The sequence below is a fragment of the Ranitomeya variabilis genome, chromosome 1 (assembly GCF_051348905.1).
Source record: "Ranitomeya variabilis isolate aRanVar5 chromosome 1, aRanVar5.hap1, whole genome shotgun sequence".
Classification (NCBI taxonomy): Eukaryota; Metazoa; Chordata; class Amphibia; order Anura; family Dendrobatidae; genus Ranitomeya; species Ranitomeya variabilis.
Genome location: NC_135232.1, coordinates 151,781,247 through 151,806,009, shown reverse-complemented (window position 1 = coordinate 151,806,009; position 24,763 = coordinate 151,781,247). Strand labels below are relative to the sequence as shown.

The following is a 24,763-nucleotide window of genomic DNA, read 5'->3' as shown; positions in this document are numbered from 1 at the left end:
GGTATAGCGTTCGTGGCGGGGCAACATAGTCTCATCAGGGTCTGATTGTGGATCTGTACCCTGAGAGGGCAATGTGGTGGTCTGAGTCAAAGGAGCAGCATAGTACTCTGGCTGTGGCTGTGCATCAGTGCACTCCATGTCAGAATATACTTGTAATGGGCATGGCCTGTTAAATGTTTCACTTTCTAAGCCAGGGAGTTGTGTCGCCTGCTGCATCCTTCTCTCTTGTTGTAGTTTTTGCTGAGGAGGACAAGGAAGCGACTTGTCCCTGACCGTGAACATCCACAAGCGACGCGCTGCTTTTACATTTACCAGTTTCGGAAGAGGAGGCAAAAGAGCTAGAGGCTGAGTCTGCAATGTAAGCCAAAACTTGCTGTTGCTGCTCCGCCTTTAAAAGCGGTTTTCCTACTCCCAGAAAAGAGAGCGTTCGAGGCCTTGTGTAGCCTGACGACGAAACTGGCTCCACAGCTCCAGACTTAGGTGGAATATTTTTATCCCCACGACCACCTGATGCTCCACTACCACTACCATCATTACCAGCTGACAATGAACGCCCACGACGACCTCTTGCACCAGACTTCCTCATTGTTTTAAAATCTTAACCAAAGTAACTTTATTTGTTGCTGTCAAACAACTTACACGGTGAGCTATAACTTCAGTATGATTTCAATATCCCTTAACAGGTTGGTGAGACCACAAGGAAAATCAGGCACAATGTTACACACTCTGTTTTCTGTGGCACAAAATCACAGAGATGACACACACGCAGGACTGTCACTCAAGCACTAATGTCAATATTAATCTCCCACCTAATTTTTTTTTTTTTTTTTCTCAGGGAGACTTTAGAAACCAAATAATATTAAAAAAAAAATAAAAAAAAAGGCTTTCTATGGCCCACAATTAGAGAGAGAGAGGTGGCACACCCAGGAGTCAAGACTGGCGCACAAGCTGAAAGGGCAATATTACTCTCCCACTGTTTTTTTAAGTTTTTTTTTTATTTCAGGGAGACTTTAGAAACCAAATAATATAAAAAAAAAAAAAAAAATAGGCTTTCTATAGCCCACTGAATGAGAGAGAGAGGTGGCACACCCAGGAGTCAAGACTGGCACACAAGCTGAAAGGGCAATATTACTCTCCCACTGTTTTTTTATGTTTTTTTTTTTTTTTTCAGGGAGACTTTAGAAACCAAATAATAAGAAAAAAAATAAATAAATAAATAGGCTTTCTATAGCCCACTGAATGAGAGATAGCACACACAGCAGTGGCACACAAGCCCTGACTGAGGCCAATATTTTTCTCCCACTGATTGATGTAGTGTTTTTGTGTTGAGGTAGATTTTAGAACACAAATCAAGGGAAAAAAAAAAAAATGCTTTCTATGGCCCACTGAATGAGAGAGAGGTGGCACACCCAGGAGTCAAGACTGGCACACAAGCTGAAAGGGCAATATTACTCTCCCACTGTTTTTTTATGTATTTTTTGTTTTTTAAGGGAGACTTTAGAAACCCAATAATATTTAAAAAAAAAAATAAATAGGCTTTCTATGGCCCACTGAATGAGAGGGAGAGAGGTGGCACACCCAGGAGTCAAGACTGGCACACAAGCTGAAAGGGCAATATTACTCTCCCACTGTTTTTTTTTTTTTAGGTATTTTTTTTTTTTTCATGGAGACTTTAGAAACCAAATAATATTAAAAAAAAAAAAAAAAAAATAGGCTTTCTATGGCCCACTGAATGAGAGATAGCACACACAGCAGTGGCACACAAGCCCTGACTGAGGCCAATATTTTTCTCCCACTGATTGATGTAGTGTTTTTGTGTTGAGGTAGATTTTAGAACACAAATCAAGGAAAAAAAAAAAAATGCTTTCTATGGCCCACTGAATGAGAGAGAGGTGGCACACCCAGGAGTCAAGACTGGCACACAAGCTGCAAGGGCAATATTACTCTCCCACTGTTTTTTTATGTTTTTTTTTTTTTTTAAGGGAGACTTTAGAAACCCAATAATATTTTAAAAAAAAATAAATAGGCTTTCTATGGCCCACTGAATGAGAGGGAGAGAGGTGGCACACCCAGGAGTCAAGACTGGCACACAAGCTGAAAGGGCAATATTACTCTCCCACTGTTTTTTTATGTATTTTTTGTTTTTTAAGGGAGACTTTAGAAACCCAATAATATTTTAAAAAAAAAATAAATAGGCTTTCTATGGCCCACTGAATGAGAGGGAGAGAGGTGGCACACCCAGGAGTCAAGACTGGCACACAAGCTGAAAGGGCAATATTACTCTCCCACTGTTTTTTTATGTATTTTTTGTTTTTTAAGGGAGACTTTAGAAACCCAATAATATTTTAAAAAAAAAATAAATAGGCTTTCTATGGCCCACTGAATGAGAGGGAGAGAGGTGGAACACCCAGGAGTCAAGCCTGGCACACAAGCTGAAAGGGCAATATTACTCTCCCACTGTTTTTTTATGTATTTTTTGTTTTTTAAGGGAGACTTTAGAAACCCAATAATATTTTAAAAAAAAAATAAATAGGCTTTCTATGGCCCACTGAATGAGAGGGAGAGAGGTGGCACACCCAGGAGTCAAGACTGGCACACAAGCTGAAAGGGCAATATTACTCTCCCACTGTTTTTTTAGGTTTTTTTTTTTTTTTTCAGGGAGACTTTAGAAACCAAATAATATTAAAAAAAAAAAAAATAGGCTTGCTATAGCCCACTGAATGAGAGATAGCACACACAGCAGTGGCACACAAGCCCTGACTGAGGCCAATATTTTTCTCCCACTGATTGATGTAGTGTTTTTGTGTTGAGGTAGAATTTAGAACACAAATCACGGAAAAAATAAATAGGCTTTCTATGGCCCACTCAGTGAGAGATGGCACACACAGGGATGGCACTGTAGCAGAAATGCCAATCTTAATCTCCCACAAAAAAAACAAAAAAAAAACAGGGACTGTCCTACAATTACTATCTCCCTGCAGTAATGTAAGCCAGGTATGGCAGGCAGCAATAGGAGTGGACTGATGCACAAATTAAATAAAAAGTGTGGACAAACAAAAAAGATAGCTGTGCAGAAAGGAAGGAACAAGAGGATATGTGCTTTGAAAAAAGCAGTTGGTTTCCACAGTGGCGTACACACAGCAATACAGCTATCACGGAGCCTTCTAGGGCAGCCCAATGAGCTACAGCGCTGAGGGGAAAAAAAAAAAAAAATAGCTTCCACAGTCCCTGCACACCGAAGGTGGTGTTGGACAGTGGAAATCGCTGCAGCACAAGCGGTTTGGTGGTTAGTGGACCCTGCCTAACGCTCTCCCTGCTTCTGACGAAGCGGCAGCAACCTGTCCCTAAGCTCAGATCAGCAGCAGTAAGATGGCGGTCGGCGGGAACGCCCCTTTATAGCCCCTGTGACGCCGCAGACAGCAAGCCAATCACTGCAATGCCCTTCTCTAAGATGGTGGGGACCAGGATCTATGTCATCACGCTGCCCACACTCTGCGTTCACCTTCATTGGCTGAGAAATGGCGCTTTTCGCGTCATTGAAACGCGACTTTGGCGCGAAAGTCGCGTACCGCATGGCCGACAAGCACAGGGGTCGGATCGGGTTTCATGAGACGCCGACTTAGCCAAAAGTCGGCGACTTTTGAAAATGATCGACCCGTTTCGCTCAACCCTACTGATGATGTTTCTGGTGCCATATTCATGTACTATTGATAGTTTTTGTACTCTAATTATGTAGTGATGATGATTTTGGCTTCGTACTCATGTACTGATGATGGTTCTGGTGATGAATATATCATCAGAACAACCATCACTACATGAATATGTCACCAGAACTGGAATACATCCCCAAAATCACCATCAGTTCTGTGCAAGTTGTAGTTGCCGCATGATGTACACAAATTGGCAAAGGTCTTCTGACCAAAACGTTGCCGCAGGAGGCAGAATAAAATGTGAGCTGCTTTTTCACTATCCGGTGTGGCGCTGTCCCTTTCTTCAGCTTGGATTTAATATCCCTACTGACACCCATCAGCCAGCAGCCTCCAAGCTCCTGGCCCTTACTTCATCCTTTGGACTCACTCAGTGGTCCTCCACAGCCACCCACACAGACGGACATATACTAGACCTCATCTTCACCTGACTCTGTTCCTTATCTAATCTCACAACCTCTCCTGTCATGTTCTCCATGGCCAGAGAACTAGCATAAGCCTCAATAGGAACAAGCTCTTGGAAGATGTAACTATACTGACCATGAACTAAACCTACCGCATCATCTAGAAGTAGCCAGGTAGCATGTCCTACTTTTTATCCCTATATGCCCAGCGCCGGCCGGAGAACTAAATAATGCTAGCAGAGGGAAATATAAGACCTGACTCACCTCTAGAGAAATGCCCAAAAAGGAGACAGAGGCCCCCCACATATATTGGCGGTGATATGAGATGAAACAACAAACGCAGCAGGAAAATAGTTTTAGCAAATTTGAGGTCCGCTTTCTAGATAGCAGAAGACAGAAAGCATACTTTCATGGTCAGTAGAAAACCCTAACAAAACACATCCAGAAATTACTTTAGGACTCTGGCATTAACTCATAATACCAGAGTGGCAATTCCTGATCAACAAGAGCTTTCCAGACACAGTAACGAAACTGCAGCTGTGAACTGGAACCAAAATACAAAAACAAAACATGGACGAATGTCCAACTTATCTAGTAGATGTCTGGGAGCAGGAACAAGCACAGAGAGGCTTCTGATAACATTGTTGACCGGCAAGCATCTAACAGAGAAGCCAGGTTATATAGCGACACCCAGATCTAATCAGAACAGGTGAACAGGGAAGATGATGTCACAAGTTCAATTCCACCAGTAGCCACCGGGGGAGCCCAGAATCCAAATTCACAACAGTACCCCCCCCTCAAGGAGGGGGCACCGAACCCTCACCAGAACCACCAGGGCGATCAGGATGGGCCCTATGAAAGGCACGAACCAGATCAGAGGCATGAACATCAGATGCAGTGACCCAAGAATTGTCCTCCTGGCCGTATCCCTTCCACTTGACCAGATACTGGAGTCTCCGTCTGGAAACACGGGAGTCTAGGATTTTTTCCACAACGTACTCCAACTCACCCTCAACCAACACCGGAGCAGGAGGCTCAACGGAAGGCACAACCGGTGCCTCATACCTGCGCAATAACGACCGATGAAAAACGTTATGAATAGAAAAGGATGCAGGGAGGTCCAAACGGAAGGAAACAGGGTTAAGAATCTCCAATATTTTATACGGACCGATGAACCGAGGCTTAAACTTAGGAGATGAGACCCTCATAGGGACAAAACGAGAAGACAACCACACCAAATCTCCAACACAAAGCCGAGGACCAACACGACGGTGACGGTTGGCAAAAAGCTGAGTCTTCTCCTGGGACAACTTTAAATTGTCCATCACCTGCCCCCAGATATGATGCAATCTCTCCACCACCGCATCCACTCCAGGACAATCCGAGGATTCCATCTGACCGGAGGAAAATCGAGGGTGGAACCCCGAATTACAGAAAAACGGGGACACCAAAGTGGCAGAGCTGGCCCGATTATTGAGGGCGAACTCCGCCAATGGCAAAAAAGCAACCCAATCATCCTGGTCAGCAGACACAAAACACCTCAGATATGTCTCCAGGGTCTGATTAGTCCGCTCGGTCTGGCCATTAGTCTGAGGGTGAAAAGCAGACGAAAAAGACAAATCTATGCCCATCCTAGCACAGAATGCCCGCCAAAATCTAGACACAAATTGGGTTCCTCTGTCAGAAACGATATTCTCAGGAATACCATGCAAACGAACAACATTTTGAAAAAACAGGGGCACCAACTCGGAAGAAGAAGGCAATTTGGGCAGGGGAACCAAATGGACCATCTTAGAAAAACGGTCACACACCACCCAGATGACAGACATCTTCTGAGAAACAGGCAGATCTGAAATAAAATCCATCGAGATGTGTGTCCAAGGCCTCTTAGGAATAGGCAAGGGCAACAATAATCCACTAGCCCGAGAACAACAAGGCTTGGCCCGAGCACAAACGTCACAAGACTGCACAAAGCCTCGCACATCTCGTGACAGGGAAGGCCACCAGAAGGATCTTGCCACCAAATCCCTGGTACCAAAAATTCCAGGATGACCTGCCAATGCAGAAGAATGTACCTCAGAGATGACTCTACTGGTCCAATCATCAGGAACAAACAACCTATCAGGCGGACAACGATCCGGTCTATCCGCCTGAAACTCCTGCAAGGCCCGCCGCAGGTCTGGAGAAACGGCTGACAAGATAACTCCCTCCTTAAGAATACCTGTGGGGTCAGAGTTGCCGGGTGAATCAGGCTCAAAACTCCTAGAAAGGGCATCCGCCTTAACATTCTTAGAACCCGGTAGGTACGATACCACAAAATTAAACCGAGAGAAAAATAATGACCAGCGCGCCTGTCTAGGATTCAGGCGCCTGGCGGTCTCAAGATAGATCAAATTTTTGTGGTCAGTCAATACCACCACCTGATGTCTGGCCCCCTCGAGCCAATGGCGCCACTCCTCAAACGCCCACTTCATGGCCAAAAGCTCCCGATTCCCAACATCATAATTCCGCTCAGCGGGCGAAAATTTACGGGAAAAGAAGGCACAAGGCCTCATCACGGCGCAGTCAGAACTTTTCTGCGACAACACTGCCCCAGCCCCGATCTCAGAAGCGTCGACCTCAACCTGAAAAGGAAGAGTCACATCAGGCTGACGCAACACAGGGGCAGAAGAAAAACGGCGCTTAAGCTCCTGAAAGGCCTCCACAGCATCAGGGGACCAATTAGCAACATCAGCACCCTGTCTAGTCAAATCGGTCAATGGCTTAACGACATCCGAAAAACCAGAAATAAATCGACGATAAAAGTTGGCAAAGCCCAAAAATTTCTGAAGACTTTTAAGAGAAGAGGGCTGCGTCCAATCACAAATAGCTTGAACCTTGACAGGATCCATCTCAATGGAAGAGGGAGAAAAAATATATCCCAAAAAGGAAATTCTCTGAACCCCAAAAACGCACTTAGAACCCTTGACACACAGAGAATTAGACCGCAAAACCTGAAAAACCCTCTTAACTTGCCGGACATGAGAGTCCCAATCATCCGAAAAAATCAGAATATCATCCAGATACACTATCATAAATTTATCCAAAAAATCGCGGAAAATATCATGCATAAAGGACTGGAAGACTGAAGGGGCATTAGAAAGACCAAAAGGCATCACCAAATACTCAAAGTGGCCCTCGGGCGTATTAAATGCGGTTTTCCACTCATCCCCCTGCCTGATCCGCACCAAATTATACGCCCCACGGAGATCAATCTTAGAGAACCACTTGGCCCCCTTTATGCGAGCAAACAAATCAGTAAGCAACGGCAATGGGTATTGATATTTAACCGTGATTTTATTCAAAAGCCGATAATCAATACATGGTCTCAAAGAGCCGTCTTTTTTTGACACAAAGAAAAAACCGGCTCCTAAGGGAGATGACGATGGACGAATATGTCCCTTTTCCAAGGACTCCTTTACATATTCTCGCATAGCAGTATGTTCAGGCACAGACAGATTAAATAAACGACCCTTTGGGTATTTACTACCCGGAATTAAATCTATAGCACAATCGCACTCACGGTGCGGAGGTAGTGAACCCAGCTTGGGTTCTTCAAAGACGTCACGATAATCAGACAGGAACTCAGGGATTTCAGAGGGAATAGATGATGAAATGGACACCAAAGGTACGTCCCCATGAGTCCCCTTACATCCCCAGCTCAACACAGACATAGCTCTCCAGTCAAGGACTGGGTTGTGAGACTGCAGCCATGGCAATCCCAGCACCAAATCATCATGTAGATTATACAGCACCAGAAAACGAATAGTCTCCTGGTGATCCGGATTAATACACATAGTCACTTGTGTCCAGTATTGTGGTTTATTATTAGCCAATGGGGTGGAGTCAATCCCCTTCAGAGGAATAAGAGTCTCCAAAGGCTCTAAATCATACCCACAACGATTGGCAAAGGACCAATCCATAAGACTCAAAGCGGCGCCAGAGTCGATATAGGCGTCCGTAGTAATAGATGACAAAGAGCAAATCAGGGTCACAGACAAAATAAATTTAGACTGTAAAGTGCCAATGGGAACGGATTTATCAAGCTTTTTAGTACGCTTAAAGCATGCTGATATAACATGAGTAGAATCCCCACAATAGAAACACAACCCATTTTTCCGTCTAAAATTCTGCCGCTCGCTTCTGGACAGAATTCTATCACACTGCATGTTTTCTGGCGTCTTCTCAGTGGACACCGCCAGATGGTGCACTGGTTTGCGCTCCCGCAGACGCCTATCGATCTGAATGGCCATTGTCATGGACTCATTCAGACTTGCAGGCACAGGGAACCCCACCATAACATCCTTAATGGCATCAGAAAGACCCTCTCTGAAAGTAGCCGCCAAGGCACACTCATTCCACTGAGTAAGCACAGACCATTTACGGAATTTTTGGCAGTAAATTTCAGCTTCATCTTGCCCCTGCGATAGGGACATCAAAGTTTTTTCTGCCTGAAGTTCCAAATGAGGTTCCTCATACAGCAAGCCCAAGGCCAGAAAAAACGCATCCACATTGCGCAACGCAGGATCCCCTGGTGCCAATGCAAAAGCCCAATCTTGAGGGTCGCCGCGGAGCAAGGAAATCACAATCCCAACCTGCTGTGCAGGGTCTCCAGCAGAACGAGATTTCAGGGACAAAAATAACTTACAATTATTTCTAAAATTCTGAAAGCTAGATCTATTCCCTGAGAAGAATTCCGGCAAAGGAATTCTCGGCTCTGATACCGGAGCATGAACAACAAAATCTTGCAAACTTTGTACTTTCGTGGCGAGATTATTCAAACCTGCAGTTACACTCTGTAGATCCATTATAGACAGGTGAACATAGAGCCATTCAAAGATTAGAAGGAGAGAGAAAAAAAAGAAAGACTGCAGCATAGACAGACTGGCAAGTGATCCAATTAAGAGCACACTAACTACTAGAGAAAAAAAAAAAAAAAAAAAAAAAAAAATTTTCAGCAGACTTCTTATTTCTCTCCTTTCTCAGCCAAGGATTTTAACCCTTTAGTGGGCCGGTCAAACTGTCATGTTCTCCATGGCCAGAGAACTAGCATAAGCCTCAATAGGAACAAGCTCTTGGAAGATGTAACTATACTGACCATGAACTAAACCTACCGCATCATCTAGAAGTAGCCAGGTAGCATGTCCTACTTTTTATCCCTATATGCCCAGCGCCGGCCGGAGAACTAAATAATGCTAGCAGAGGGAAATATAAGACCTGACTCACCTCTAGAGAAATGCCCAAATAGGAGACAGAGGCCCCCCACATATATTGGCGGTGATATGAGATGAAACAACAAACGCAGCAGGAAAATAGTTTTAGCAAATTTGAGGTCCGCTTTCTAGATAGCAGAAGACAGAAAGCATACTTTCATGGTCAGTAGAAAACCCTAACAAAACACATCCAGAAATTACTTTAGGACTCTGGCATTAACTCATAATACCAGAGTGGCAATTCCTGATCAACAAGAGCTTTCCAGACACAGTAACGAAACTGCAGCTGTGAACTGGAACCAAAATACAAAAACAAAACATGGACGAATGTCCAACTTATCTAGTAGATGTCTGGGAGCAGGAACAAGCACAGAGAGGCTTCTGATAACATTGTTGACCGGCAAGCATCTAACAGAGAAGCCAGGTTATATAGCGACACCCAGATCTAATCAGAACAGGTGAACAGGGAAGATGATGTCACAAGTTCAATTCCACCAGTAGCCACCGGGGGAGCCCAGAATCCAAATTCACAACACTCTCCCTTCCTCCTATCTGACCACCATCTACTCACCTTCTCATCCTTGTCATCCTCACCCGCCCCCCATGTCCAGCCACTACCACATCCTCGCAGAAACCTTACACACCTAGACATTCACAGACTCTCAGATTCTCTTCTACCCCTTATATATAGAAGAAAATAAACTTAGGCACTCAACTTATGTAGAGTTTGTAGGTGATTTAATGTAGTCATCAAATTAAACGTTTCGGCCACAATGGACGGCCTTCTTCAGTAACAAATACCTATCAAGGAAGGATGAAAGCGTAGGTGGACGCGTATATATATCTCTCATCGGCACTGTGGCAAAGAGCTGACAGCTGACAAGCGGTGGATTACGCATCTATGCCAGACACACCGGCACGCTGACTTCCACGGGCTTCCATTAGTTACCGGTTGCACTGGTCCGGACACCACCTTTAGACAAACTCTTTTCCACAGTGCCGATGAGAGATAAATATCCGTGTCCACCTACGCTTTCATCCTTCCTTGATAGGTATTTTATACTGAAGAAGGCCGTCCATTGTGGCCGAAACGTTTAATTTGATGACTACATTAAATCACCTACATAAGTTGAGTGCCTAAGTTTATTTTCTTCTATATATGGTGTGGGACCCTACTTAGGCACCACATCGGGTAGTGCATATGGTGTTTTTTTCCATATCTCTTCTACCCCTGTCCTCCATATCTTCACTCCATGACACGGACAGCGCCACCACTTTCTATAACACCACCCTCACATCAGCCATAGACTTAGTCGCCCCTCTCATGCATGGCAAAGTACGACAAATAGGCAACCCTGGCATAACAATCTCACCAAAAAACTTCGACAAGCATCCAGGGTCGCAGAGCAGCATTGGAAGAAAACACGCCTGCCAGACTTCACTGCTTTCAAACAAGCTACACTTGCCTTCAAACTAGTCCTCACCTCTGCTAAACAGACCTATTTCACAAACCTTGTACCTTCATATTTCACAAACCTTGTACCTTCATTATCCTACAACCCAAAACAACTTTTCAGCACATTTAACTCTCTCCTCCGCCCACCACTGCCACCTTCAACTCCCCTCATCTCTTCCGAAGACTTTGCCACCTACTTCAAAAGCAAGATTGACCAAACAAGGCAAACCTTTACTGTTCCACCACCCCAACCACTCCATATACCAGACCTCTGCCCTTCCCTAATAACCTCCCTCTCCAACATCACTGAAGGAGAGCTTACTCACCTCCTTTCCAAATCACACCTCCCCACCTGTGCACTTGACCCCATCCCTTCCCACCTGCTCCCCAACCTCACTAACATGCTCATTCCAGCCCTAACCCATGTCTTCAACCTATCACTATCTTCTGGTACCTTCCCTTCTGCTTTCAAACATGCCACCATTACACCCATCCTCAAAAAAACTAACCTTGACCCAACTGCTATGCCCAGCTATCGCCCCATATAACTGCTCCTGTTTGCTTCAAAACTCCTTGAGCAGCATGTCCATGCTCAACTTTCCTCCCACCTCTCATCAAACTCTCTCCTTGACAACCTCAAATCTGTCTTCTGAACCCACCACTTCACCGAAACTGCCCTTACCAAAATTACTAATGACTTACTCACAGACAAAGCTAACAGACAGTTTTCCTTCCTCCTCCTTCTCGACCTGTCCTCTGCCTTTGACACAGTCGACCACTGCCTACTGCTAAAGATTCTTCCCTTGGCATCAAAGACCTTGCCCTGTCCTGGATTGCCTCATACCTTTCCGACCGCACATTTAGCATTTCCCACTCCCACACTACCTCCTCATCCCACCCTCTCTCTGTTGGAGTCCCTCAAGGCTCTGTCCTAGGGCTCCTACTTTTTTCCATCTATACAATTGGCCTAGGACACCTCATAAAGTCCCATGGCTTCCAGTACCACCTGTATGCGGACGACACTCAGATCTACCTCTCTGGCCCAGAAGTCACCTCTCTCGTGTCCAGAATCCCGGAGTGTCTGTCAGCCATATCCTCCTTCACCTCTCGCTTCCTAAAACTCAATGTAGACAAAACCGAACTCATCATCTTTCCCCCATCTCGCGTATCCCCCCTACCTGATCTATCTATTATGGTAAACGGCATCACGCTCTCTCCCGCACCTGAAATCCACTGCCTCGGGGTAACTCTCGACTCTGCCCTGTCCTTCAAACGGCACTTCCAAACTCTTGCCACCTCCTGTTGCCTCCAGCTCAAAAATATTGCCAGAATTCGACCCTTCCTCAGCCCACAATCTACCAAAACTCTTGTGCATGCCCTCATCATCTCCCGCCTCGATTACTGCAACACCCTCCTCTGTGGCCTCCCCGCTAACTCTCTTGCACTGCTCCAGTCTGTTTTCAACTCTGCTGCCCGGCTAATCCACCTCTCTCCTCGCTACTCCCTTGCTTCTGCCCTCTGCAAATCCCTCCACTGGCTCCCAATTCCCCAACGAATCCAGTTCAAACTACTAACACTGATCTAGAAAGCCAACCACAACCTGTCTCCTCCCTATATCCCTGAACCAATCTCCCAATATCTTTCCTCATGTAATCTCCGATCCTCCCAAGACCTCCTACTCTCCTCACTTATTTGTTCCTCACACAACCGCCTCCAAGATTTCTCCCGAATATCCCCATCCTCTGGAATGCCACGCCTCAACACGTCCGATTATCCACCACCCTCGGATCCTTCAGATGGAACCTGAAAACCCATCTTTTCAGGAAAGCCTACAGCCTGCAATAACCATTCTGCCGCCTCACCACCACCCAAGCTGCCGCCTCACCACCACCAGAGCTGCAGCACCCCAGACCTTCTGTCTCTTCTCCATTATCCCATAGAAAGTCCGCAACGACATGGTCCTCTCCCCTCCGTACGAGTCCGTCATTGTAAATTAGTTTACTGTAACGATATCTATAACTCTGTATGTAACCCCTTTCTCATGTACAGCACCATGGAATTAATGGTGCTATGTAAATAATAATAATATAAATCACTTCTTTTTACTTTTACAATTTTTTATGAAAAAGGTAACAATTCTAATGGAAGTGGTCATCAGAGTTTGCTATCTCACCCATCGGGGGAAGGGGGATGTGCATTAGTGGTCCTGTTACCATAGTCTTTGAGCCATCCCTTTGCTTTGGGGGGGTGCCATTGGCTTCATCTGCCTAGGACAACAAAACAGTTTATCCCGGCCCTATCAGACGTGATTCAATTCAATTGTAGGGTTAAAGAAAAGTGTAAAAAGATAAGTTTGTTAATATGTTCAAAAATAACAAAAAAAAAAACTCAGTGACCACTTACAAAATGCTTTTGTGATAAATTACGTACTAAATTATATCTTAAGTCCTGCATCCGGCTTTATCATATATACCTATGGTGCTGCTGTGACCTGAATGTCGCAGGTAGGCCGGGTCACACTTGCGAGTGTGATGCGAGAAACTCGTGCGAGTCTCTCGCCTTAATACCCGACACTGCTGCCGGCTCTTGGGACCAGAGTGTGTGGCTGCATGTACAGTATTTCTATGCAACTACATGCTCTGGTCCCGAGTGCCGGCGGCAGTGCCAGGTATTGATGCGCGAGTTTCTCGCATCACACTCGCAATTGTGACCCCGGCAGTTGAAGGAGGCTACCCTGGTCCAGCGACCACGGACTAGGGCTACCGATGTGGCTGCTAAATCAGGGTCCTGGGATTATTTTCCCTCAATTCTATTTAACTTGATTACATTGACAGAACAATGAAACATTCAGGTGACCCAAAAGCAGACGGCCTTAAAGGGAATCTGTCACCTCATTTTGGCCCTATAAACTGCGGCCACCGCAATTAGGGGCTTATCTACAGAATTCTGTAATGCTGTAGATAAGCCCCCGATGTAACCTGAAAGATAATAAAAACAAGTTAGATTATACTCACCCAGGGGCGGTCTGGTCCGATGGGCGTCGCAGGTCCGGGTCCGGCACCTCCCATCTTCATGTGATGACGTCCTCTTCCCCTTGCTTCCTGTCCCGACTCCTGCGCAGACGTACTTTATCTGCCCTGTTGAGGACAGCGCAAAGTACTGCAGTGTGCAGGCGCCTGGAAAGGTCAGAGAGGCCTCAACAGGGCAAATCAGTACGCCTGCACAGGAGCCGCTACAGAAGCAAGGAGGATGACGACATCATATGAAGATGGGAGGTGCCAGACCCGGACCGCGACGCCCATCGGACCCGGACCACACCGCCCATCGGACCCGGACCACACCAGACCGCCCATGGGTGTGTATAACTTGTTTTTATCATCTTTCAGGTTACATCGGGGGCTTATCTACAGCATTACAGAATGCTGTAGATAAGCTCCTAATGGGGGTGGGCGCAGTTTATAGCGGCAATATGAGGTGACAGATTCCCTTTAGTTGCAACCTGACGTCTACAGGTCCTTCTCAAAAAATTAGCATATAGTGTTAAATTTCATTATTTACCATAATGTAATGATTACAATTAAACTTTCATATATTATAGATTCATTATCCACCAACTGAAATTTGTCAGGTCTTTTATTGTTTTAATACTGATGATTTTGGCATACAACTCCTGATAACCCAAAAAACCTGTCTCAATAAATTAGCATATTTCACCCGTCCAATCAAATAAAAGTGTTTTTTAATAACAAACAAAGAAACCATCAAATAATAATGTTCAGTTATGCACTCAATACTTGGTCGGGAATCCTTTGGCAGAAATGACTGCTTCAATGCGGCGTGGCATGGAGGCAATCAGCCTGTGACACTGCTGAGATGTTATGGAGGCCCAGGATGCTTCAATAGCGGCCTTAAGCTCATCCAGAGTGTTGGGTCTTGCGTCTCTCAACTTTCTCTTCACAATATCCCACAGATTCTCTATGGGGTTCAGGTCAGGAGAGTTGGCAGGCCAATTGAGCACAGTAATACCATGGTCAGTAAACCATTTACCAGTGGTTTTGGCACTGTGAGCAGGTGCCAGGTCGTGCTGAAAAATGAAATCTTCATCTCCATAAAGCATTTCAGCCGATGGAAGCATGAAGTGCTCCAAAATCTCCTGATAGCTAGCTGCATTGACCCTGCCCTTGATGAAACACAGTGGACCAACACCAGCAGCTGACATGGCACCCCACACCATCACTGACTGTGGGTACTTGACACTGGACTTCAGGCATTTTGGCATTTCCTTCTCCCCAGTCTTCCTCCAGACTCTGGCACCTTGATTTCCGAATGACATGCAAAATTTGCTTTCATCAGAAAAAAGTACTTGGGACCACTTAGCAACAGTCCAGTGCTGCTTCTCTGTAGCCCAGGTCAGGCGCTTCTGCCGCTGTTTATGGTTCAAAAGTGGCTTTACCTGGGGAATGCGGCACCTGTAGCCCATTTCCTGCACACGCCTGTGCACGGTGGCTCTGGATGTTTCCACACCAGACTCAGTCCACTGCTTCCTCAGGTTCCCCAAGGTCTGGAATCGGTCCTTCTCCACAATCTTCCTCAGGGTCCGGTCACCTCTTCTCGTTGTACAGCGTTTTCTGCCACATTGTTTCCTTCCAACAGACTTACCATTGAGGTGCCTTGATACAGCACTCTGGGAACAGCCTATTTGTTGAGAAATTTCTTTCTGGGTCTTACCCTCTTGCTTGAGGGTGTCAATGATGGCCTTCTTGACATCTGTCAGGTCACTAGTCTTACCCATGATGGGGGTTTTGAGTAATGAACCAGGCAGGGAGTTTTTAAAAGCCTCAGGTATCTTTTGCATGTGTTTAGAGTTAATTAGTTGATTCAGAAGATTAGGGTAATAGGTCGTTTAGAGAACCTTTTCTTGATATGCTAATTTATTGAGACAGGTTTTTTGGGTTTTCAGGAGTTGTAGGCCAAAATCATCAGTATTAAAACAATAAAAGACCTGACAAATTTCAGTTGGTGGATAATGAATCTATAATATATGAAAGTTTAATTGTAATCATTACATTATGGTAAATAATGAAATTTAACACTATATGCTAATTTTTTGAGAAGGACCTGTATATGTATGAGATTTGCCTGTGTCCTTACCCGGCAGTGAGCACAGCTCTGCTCATATGTAGGCTCAGGACGCTGCTATTAAGAGATGTACGGTAGCAGGAAGTGAAGGATTTCCCAGTGATTCTCCTGCAGCCCTGTAAGTGCACTTTGCCCGCTGCCTCCAACACTCAGGTATCAGCAGACCTCCCGGAGCCTGGCACCACAGCGTGCCCACTTACTATGTAGGGACCCCGAAAGGGAGACGGCAGGCACTGCACAGATGGCGGGACAAGCCCCTCAGGCCTTCTAGGAGTTGAGGTTCTTCCCAGTAAGCTAACCTGACAATGTAAACAGATTACATCGAAGGACTAGAATCATGGTGCATGGAACACAATATAGCAATTTTAGGAGTTCTTGCTCTGAAAAGGCGCCATATATTATACTTGTACAGGGGCCCTTTTCTGTCTGTGTCCACCCAGTGTATAGATATATATATATATACACATACACATACAAGTGACATATATAATAAGTATAATACAATACAACACAGCACATGTAATATAATACAGCCCATGAAATATATGTAGCGTGTAATGTAATACAGCCCATGAAATATATATAACGTGTAATGTAATACAGCCCATGAAATATATATATATAACGTGTAATGTAATACAGCCCATGAAATATATATAACGTAATATAGTACAGATGTAGCAAAAAAATCACATGTAATACAACACAGCACATGTAATATAATACAGCTCATGTAATATATATAATGTGTACTATAATACAGCCCATTTAATATAACATGTAATATAATACAGCCCATGTAACGCAATACAGTACAGCCCAGGAATACATGTAAAATGTAATATAATATATGGCATGTAATATATATAACATGTAATATAATACAACCTATCTAATAAAATGTAATATACAGCCCATATAATACAATACAGCACATGTAATATATGTAACATGTAATATATATAACATGTAATATAATACAGCCCATGTAAAATATAACGTAATATAATACAGGCCATCTAATTATTATTATTCATTTTTAGGCTATGTGCACACGTATAATGGTCCTCTGCGGATTTTTCCCGCAGCGGAATTGATAAATCTGCAGGGCAAAAACGCTGCGTTTTTGCTGCAGATTTATCACGGATTTACCGCGGTTTTTCTGCTGTTTTCACTGCGGTTTTCTATTGGAGCAGGTGTAAAGCTGCTGTGGAATCCGCAGAAAGAAGTGACATGCTGCGGAATCTAAACCGCTGCGTTTCCGCGCGTTTTTTCCGGAGCATGGGCACAGCGTTTTCTGTTTCCCATAAGTTTACATTGTAATGTCAACTCATGGGAAACTGCTGCGGACCCGCAGCTGCGGAAATGCTGCGGATCCGCAACAAAATCCGCAGCGTGTGCACATACCCTTATAGCGCCATTTATTCCATGGTGCTTTACACGTGGAAGGGGCAATTACAATAGTACAATAAACATGAGCAAAACAAGGCACACACAAGTACAGAGGGAGAGAGGACCCTGCCCGCGAGGGCTCACAGTCTACAAGGGATGGGTGAGGATACACTAGGAGAGGGTAGAGCTGGTCATGCAGCAGTTCAGCAGACTAAGGATCACTGCAGGTTGTAGACTTGTCGGAAGAGGTGAGTCTTCAGGTTCTTTTTGAAGGTTTCCGTGGTAGGCGAGAGTCTGATGTGTTGGGGTAGAGAGTTCCAGAGTATGGGATTAATCGGGCAGCAGAGTGTAGGATGGATTGGAGTGGTGCCAGAGTGCTAGAGGGGAGGCCAGAGAGTAGGAGGTTGCAGTAGTCGAAGCGGGAGATGATAAGGACGTGCGCTAGTGTTTTGTGGTTTCATGGTCAAGGAATGCACGGATCCAGGAAATATTTTTGAGTTTGAGTCCGCAGGAGGAGGCAAGGGCTTGGATATGTGGCTTGAAAGAGAGGGCAGAGTCGAGGATCATCCCGAGGCACCGAGCGTGTGGGACTGGGGAAAGTGAGCAGCCATTGACAATGATGGATAGGTCTCGTGGAGGGGCATAGTGAGAAGGGGGAAAGATGATGAATTCTGTTTTGTCCATGTTCAGTTTTAGAAAGCGAGTAGAAAAGAAATCTGAAATAGCAGACAGACATTGTGGGATTTTGGTTAGTAAGGAAGTGAGGTCAGGTCCGGAGAGGTAGATCTGCGTTTCGTCAGCATAGAGATGATACTGTAAACTGTGGAATTCTATGAGCTATCCCAGGCCAAAGGTGTAGATGGGGAAGAGCAGGGGCTCTAGGACTGAGCCTTGGAGAACACCGACAGACGGGGTGAGGTGAGGAGGAGGTGTGGGAGAGGGAGACACTAAATGTTCGGTCTGTTAGATATGACGAGATCCAGGGTAGGGCCAAGTCTGTGATGCCAAGAGATGAGAGAATCTGTAGCAGGAGGGAATGGTCGACAGTGTCGAAGGCAGAAGACAGGTCCAGGAGAAGGAGGACAGAGTAGTGTCGCTTGCTCTGGCGGTTAGTAGGTCATTGGTGACTTTAGTTAGGGCAGTTTCAGTTGAGTGATACGGTCGGAAGCCAGATTGTAAGCGTTCAAAGAGGGAGCAGGAAAAGAGGTGGGAGGACAGTTCAAGATGAACATGCTGTTCCAGTAGTTTTGAGGCATAAGGGAGAAGAGATATCGGGCGATAGCTAGATACAGAGGATTGGTCGAGGGAGGGCTTTTTGAGGATGGGTGTGATCGAGGCATGCTTGAAGGATGAGGGGAAGACACCATTTGTAAGTGAGAGATTGAAGAGGTGTGTTAGGGTTGGGATGAAGACTGGCGAGGTTAGGGATGAGGTGGGACGGGAGCGGGTCAAGCATGCAAGTGGTGAGATGTGATCTTGACAGGAGGGTGGAGAGCTGATCTTCTGTCATGCTGAAGAAGCTGGTTTTGGAGGAACAGGGCTGAGAAGCGAAGAGCGGCATTGGGGGTCTGGGGGCCAAAGCTTTCTCTGATCGTATCGATTTGCTGCTTAAAGGGAACCTGTCACCCCCAAAATCGAAGATGAGCTAAGCCCACCGGCATCAGGGGCTTATCTACAGCATTCTGTAATGCTGTAGATAAGCCCCCGATGTATCCTGAAAGATGAGAAAAAAAGGTTAATTATACTCACCTGGTGGGGCGGTCCGGTCCGATGGGCTTCGTGGTCCGGTCCGGGGCCTCCCATCTTCTTACGATGTCCTCTTCTTGTATTCATGCTGCGGCTCCGGCGCAGGCGTACTTTGTCTGCCCTGTTGAGGGCAGAGCAAAGTACTGCAGTGCACAGGCGCCGGGAAAGGTCAGAGAGGCCCGGCCCCTGCGCACTGCAGTACCGAGTCGCAACGTGGAGACAAGAAGAGGACGTCATCCTATGAAGATAGGAGGCCCCGGACCCAGACCGCAACACCCATCGGACCGGACCGCCCCCCAGGTGAGTATAATCTAACCTCTTTTTCTCATCTTTCAGGATATATCGGGGGCTTATCTACAGCATTACAGAATACAGTAGATAAGCCCCTGATGCCAGTGGGCTTAGCTCGTCTTCGATTTTGCGGGTGACAGGTTCCCTTTAAAGAAGGAGGCAAAGTCTTCAGCAGAAATGAGAGGAGAGGGAGGAGGTGCTGGGGGATGGAGTAGAGAATTGAAAGTGTTGAAAAGCTGTTTAGGGTTGGGAGACAGGGAGGATATGAGAGATGAGAAGTAAGTTTGTTTGGCGGCAGTGAGTGTGGACTTGAAGCTGGCAAGGGACTGCTTGTATGCGATGAAGTGCTTGGCAGAGTGGGATCTCTTCCATTTCCGCTCAGTGACCCTGGAAGCCCGTCTCAGTTCTTTGGACAGGCTGGTCAGCCAGGGCTGCCTGTTGATTGTGCGAATTTTGCTATGCGTGAGGGTGGCGGCCGAATCAAGTGTTGCTGTTATTGTGGTGTTATAAAAAGTGGCAGCAGCATCTGTGTCATGAAGGGAAGCTACGTCTGTAAGAGGGAGAAAGGACTCTAATAAAACACGTAATATAATACAGCCCATGTAATACAATACAGCACATGTAATATATGTAACATGTAATATAATACACCCAATGTAATCTATAATGTGTAATATAATACAGCCCTTGTATGATCTGTATGAGACTCTGCCTCCAGAGTTTGTTAAATAAAAGAGGGAGTCACCAGTGTGAAACTTGTATGACTGACACTTTTCCCTCATAATCACACACCGCTCTGCAGTGAGAACAGAGCTAACAAAGTACAGCAGAGCTAACAGTACAGCAGAGTTAACACAGAACAGCAGAATTAAAGTGTGCATCATTACAAACATTTGTAGCTGCTCGTCTCCTCTCATAGTGCTATCAGCTCTGCTGCAGAGCTGTGCCTGATCATAACTAAGGCTGGTTTCACATTTGCGTTTTTTGCCGCTGCGTTTTAGCGCAAAAAAACATGCGTTTTTTTTCCTATATTTAACATTAAAAACGCATGCGTTTTTTTTGTATGCGTTTTGCCGCGTTTGACGAAGCATGCGTCGTTTCTATGCTTGCGTTTGGTTGCAGAAATGCAACATGTAGTAATTTCTAGAGGCGTTTTTTTGCGGCAAAAAAAGTATTGCTGTCTATGTAAACGCATGCGTTTTTAAGCACATGCGTTTGGTTGCGTTTTAAACGCATGCGTTTCAATAGAAAAAAACAGGAATACACACTGATAAGCCACCCCCCACCATCAAGGTGATAAAGGGATCCAAACCCTAACCCTACCCCTAGGGATCCTAGCCCTAACCCTAGGGATCCTAGCCCTAACCCTAGGGATCCTAACCCTAACCCTAGGGATCCTAACCCTAACCCCAACCCTAGCTATTTCTATTTAGGCTATGTGCACACGTCAGGATTTTCTCAGGATTTTCTCAGGATTTTTCATCAGGATTTGTAGCCAAAACCAGGAGTGGAACAATTAGAGGAAAAGTATAATAGAAACATATGCACCACTTCTGCATTTATCACCCACTCCTGGTTTTGGCTACAAAACCTGAGGAAAAAGCCTGACAAAATCCTGACAAAATCCTGACGTGTGCACATACCCTTATAGTGGGTTTTCTAGATGATTTTGATGATTGGCAGCTGTCACACACTTCTCAGCATGCGTTTCAAAAACGCAAACGCAGGAAAAAACGCATGTAAACGCGTCAAAACGCCGCGTTTTTTACCGCATGAGAAAACGCATGCGTCTAAAAAACGCAGCGTTTGCACGCGTTTACATGCGTTTTTTTCACCACCTGCGTTTGTGTTTTAAAACGCTGCGTTTTTAAACGCAAATGTGAAACTAGCCTTACACTGCAGAGTTGCAGCTTTTCTCATTACAAACACAACATGTACATTTGCAGTTGTCTTCACACAGAACTGTCAGCTCTGCTGTGCTGCTCCTTCCCCACACTGGCTAACTGTGAGATGGAAGCTGAAGCACCGTGAGAGGACGGCAGCTGCAAATGTTTTGTAGTGAAGGAAAGTTTACTTCTGCTGTACTGTTTTCTGATCTCATTGCAGAGCTGTGTGTGATTATGAGGGCTGACTGTCAATCATTACATGTCTCACAAATTGTAGCTCTTCCTTTCATTTATAATAATCTCTGGAGTCATATTCTCAGAGCGATCAGTGTCCAGCCCATAGATCTTAACAGCTCATTTACAAATAAATAATATTCCTTCACAACAACACATCGCTTCGCAGATATCAAGGTTACTCACCTGCATGTCCACGTAGACAACTTAAGAGGGTTAATCCTACTATCAGATGCACTTTAAGGCTATATTAAAGAACTCTTATAATTCACTGATATAATGCTATTATCACAAGGGGTCTCCTTACTGTACCATGAAAAAGTATTCATACATTTTTTCATGTTACACCCACAAACTTAAATGTATATTTTGGGGATTTTATGTGATACACCAACACAAAGTAGCAAGTATTTTTGAAGTGTAACGGAATTGATACATGTTTTTCTAAAATATTTTAAAAATATGAATCTAAAAATGGTAACATGCATTTGTAAAGTGCTACGAATTTGTTGGCGCTATAGAAATAAATATTATTTTCAAGTTTTAGCACAGATTCTCAAAAGGATTTAGGTCTGGACTTTGGCTGGGCCATTCATTGATCTAAACCATTCCATTGTAGCTCTTGCAGTATGTTTAGGGTTGTTGTCCTGTCTCAAGTCTTTTGCAATCAGTAACAGGTTTTCCCCCAGGATTGCCCTGCAATTTGCTCCATCCATCTCCTAGTCAAATCTGACCAGCTGAAGAAAAGCATCCCAACAGCATTATGCTGCAACTACCATAATTGACAGTGAGGATGGTCTTTCAAGTTGATTTGCGGTTTTAGCTTTCCACCACACATACCATTTTGCATTTAGCCAAAAAAGTTCTACTTTGGTCTCATCTGACCAGAGCACCTTCTTCCAATGCAAGCTGAGTCCTCTACAATTGTGGCCAAAAGTATTGACACCCCTGCAATTCTGTCAGATAATACTCAGTTTCTTCCTGAAAATGATTGCACTCACAAATTCTTTGGTATTATTATCTTCATTTAATTTGTCTTAAATGAAAAAACACAAAAGAGAATGAAGCAAAAAGCAAAACATTGATAATTTCACACAAAACTCCAAAAAATGGGCCAGACAAAAGTATTGGCACCCTCAGCCTAATACTTGGTTGCACAACCTTTAGCCAAAATAACTGCGACCAAAAGCTTCCGGTAACCATCAATGAGTTTCTTACAATGCTCTGCTGGAATTTTAGACCATTCTTCTTTGGCAAACTGCTCCAGGTCCCTGATATTTGAAGTGTGCCTTCTCCAAACTGCCATCTTTAGATCTCTCCACAGGTGTTCTATGGGATTCAGGTGTGGACTTATTGCTGGCCACCTTAGAAGTCTCCAGTGCTTTCTCTCAAACCATTTTCTAGTGCTTTTTGAAGTGTGTTTTGGGTCATTGTCCTGCTGGAAGACCCATGACCTCTGAGGGAGACCCAGCTTTCTCACACTGGGCCCTACATTATGCTGCAAAATTTGTTGGCAGTCTTCAGACTTCATAATGCCATGCACACGGTCAAGCAGTCCAGTGTCAGAGGCAGCAAAGCAACCCCAAAACTACAGGGAACCTCTGCTATGTTTGACTGTAGGCACCATGTTCTTTTCTTTGAATGCCTCTTTTTTTCTCCTGTAAACTCTGTTGATGCCTTTGCCCAAAAAGCTCTACTTTTGTCTGATCTGACCAGAGAACATTCTTCCAAAACGTTGTAGGCTTTTTCAGGTAAGTTTTGGCAAACTCCAGCCTGGCTTTTTTATGTCTCGGGGTGAGAAGTGGGGTCTTCCTGGGTCTCCTACCATACAGTCCCTTTTCATTCAGACGACGACGGATAGTACGGATTGACACTGTTGTACCCTCGGACTGCAGGGCAGCTTGAACTTGTTTGGATGTTAGTCGAGGTTCTTTATCCAACATCCGCACAATCTTGCGTTGAAATCTCTTGTCAATTTTTCTTTTCCGTCCACATCTAGGGAGGTTAGCCACAGTGCCATGGGCTTTAAACTTCTTGATGACACTGCGCACGGTAGACACAGGAACACTCAGGTCTTTGGAGATGGACTTGTAGCCTTGAGATTGCTCATGCTTCCTCACAATTTGGTTTCTCAAGTCCTCAGACACTTCTTTGATCTTCTTTCTTTTCTCCATGCTCAATGTGGTACACACAAGGACACAGGACAGAGGTTAAGTCAACTGGCTGCAAGTGTGATTTAGTTATTGCCAACACCTGTTAGGTGCCACAGGTAAGTTACAGGTGCTGTTAATTACACAAATTAGAGAAGCATCACATGATTTTTCGAACAGTGCCAATACTTTTGTCCACCCCCTTTTTTATGTTTGGTGTGGAATTATATCCAATTTGGCTTTAGGACAATTATTTTAGTTTTTTTTCATTTAAGACAAATTAAATGAAGATAATAATAACAAAGAATTTGTGTTTGCAATCATTTTCAGGAAGAAACTGAGTATTATCTGACAGAATTGCAGGGGTGTCAATACTTTTGGCCACAACTGTACATGGCTTTTTGAAAACTGCAAGTCGGACTTATGGCTTGCTTTCAAAATGGCTTTCTTCTTGCCACTCTTCCATAAAGGCCAGATTTGTGGCGTGTGAGAGAAATAGTTTTCCTGTGGACAGATTCTCCCATTTGAGCTGTGGATCTTGGCAAGCTCTTCCACAGTAACCATGGGCCTCTTGGCTGCTTCTCTAGTTAGTGCTCTCCTTACTTAGGATGTCAGTTTAGGTGGCCAGCCATGTCTTGGTAGATTTGCAGTTTTGCCATACGCCTTCCATTTTTGGATGATGGGTTCAACATGCTCTATGAGATAATCAGAGCTTGGACTATTTTTCTATAACTTAACCCTACTTTACGCTTCTCCACAACTTTATCCTTGACCTGTTTTGTGTGTTCCTTGGTTTTCAGGATGCTGTTTGATCCCTAATGTTCTCCAACAAACCTCTGAGTCCTTCACAGATCAGCTCTTGTTATAGTGAGAATAAATTACACAATTTGCTAATGTGAAGTCTAGAGGCAGTTGGTCAATGAGGATTTTATTTAGGGTTATCAAACTGCAGTGGGCTGAATACAAATGCACATCACAATTTTCCAATTTATTTTCTTAAATTAATTAGAAAACCATGCATCATTTCATTTCCACTTCATAAATATTTGCTACTTTGTGTTGATATAGCACATAAAATCCCAATATATAAATCATATATATCATAA

At 44.6% G+C, this 24,763-nt stretch overlaps 1 protein-coding gene across 3 annotated transcripts in view; it reads left to right on the top strand.

Moving 5' to 3' along the window:
- Positions 1 to 15,970: 15,970 nt before the first annotated feature.
- The window catches only part of NUDT12 (nudix hydrolase 12), a 55,677-nt gene continuing 46,884 nt past the window's right edge, over positions 15,971 to 24,763 (top strand). The window contains exon 1 of one of the 3 annotated variants that reach the window (XM_077289937.1): positions 15,971 to 16,076. The gene's annotated coding sequence lies outside the window, so the exon portion shown is untranslated. Of the gene's footprint in view, positions 16,248 to 24,763 lie in introns of all 3 variants that reach the window. The other 2 variants (XM_077289951.1, XM_077289944.1) reach the window with 2 other exon arrangements.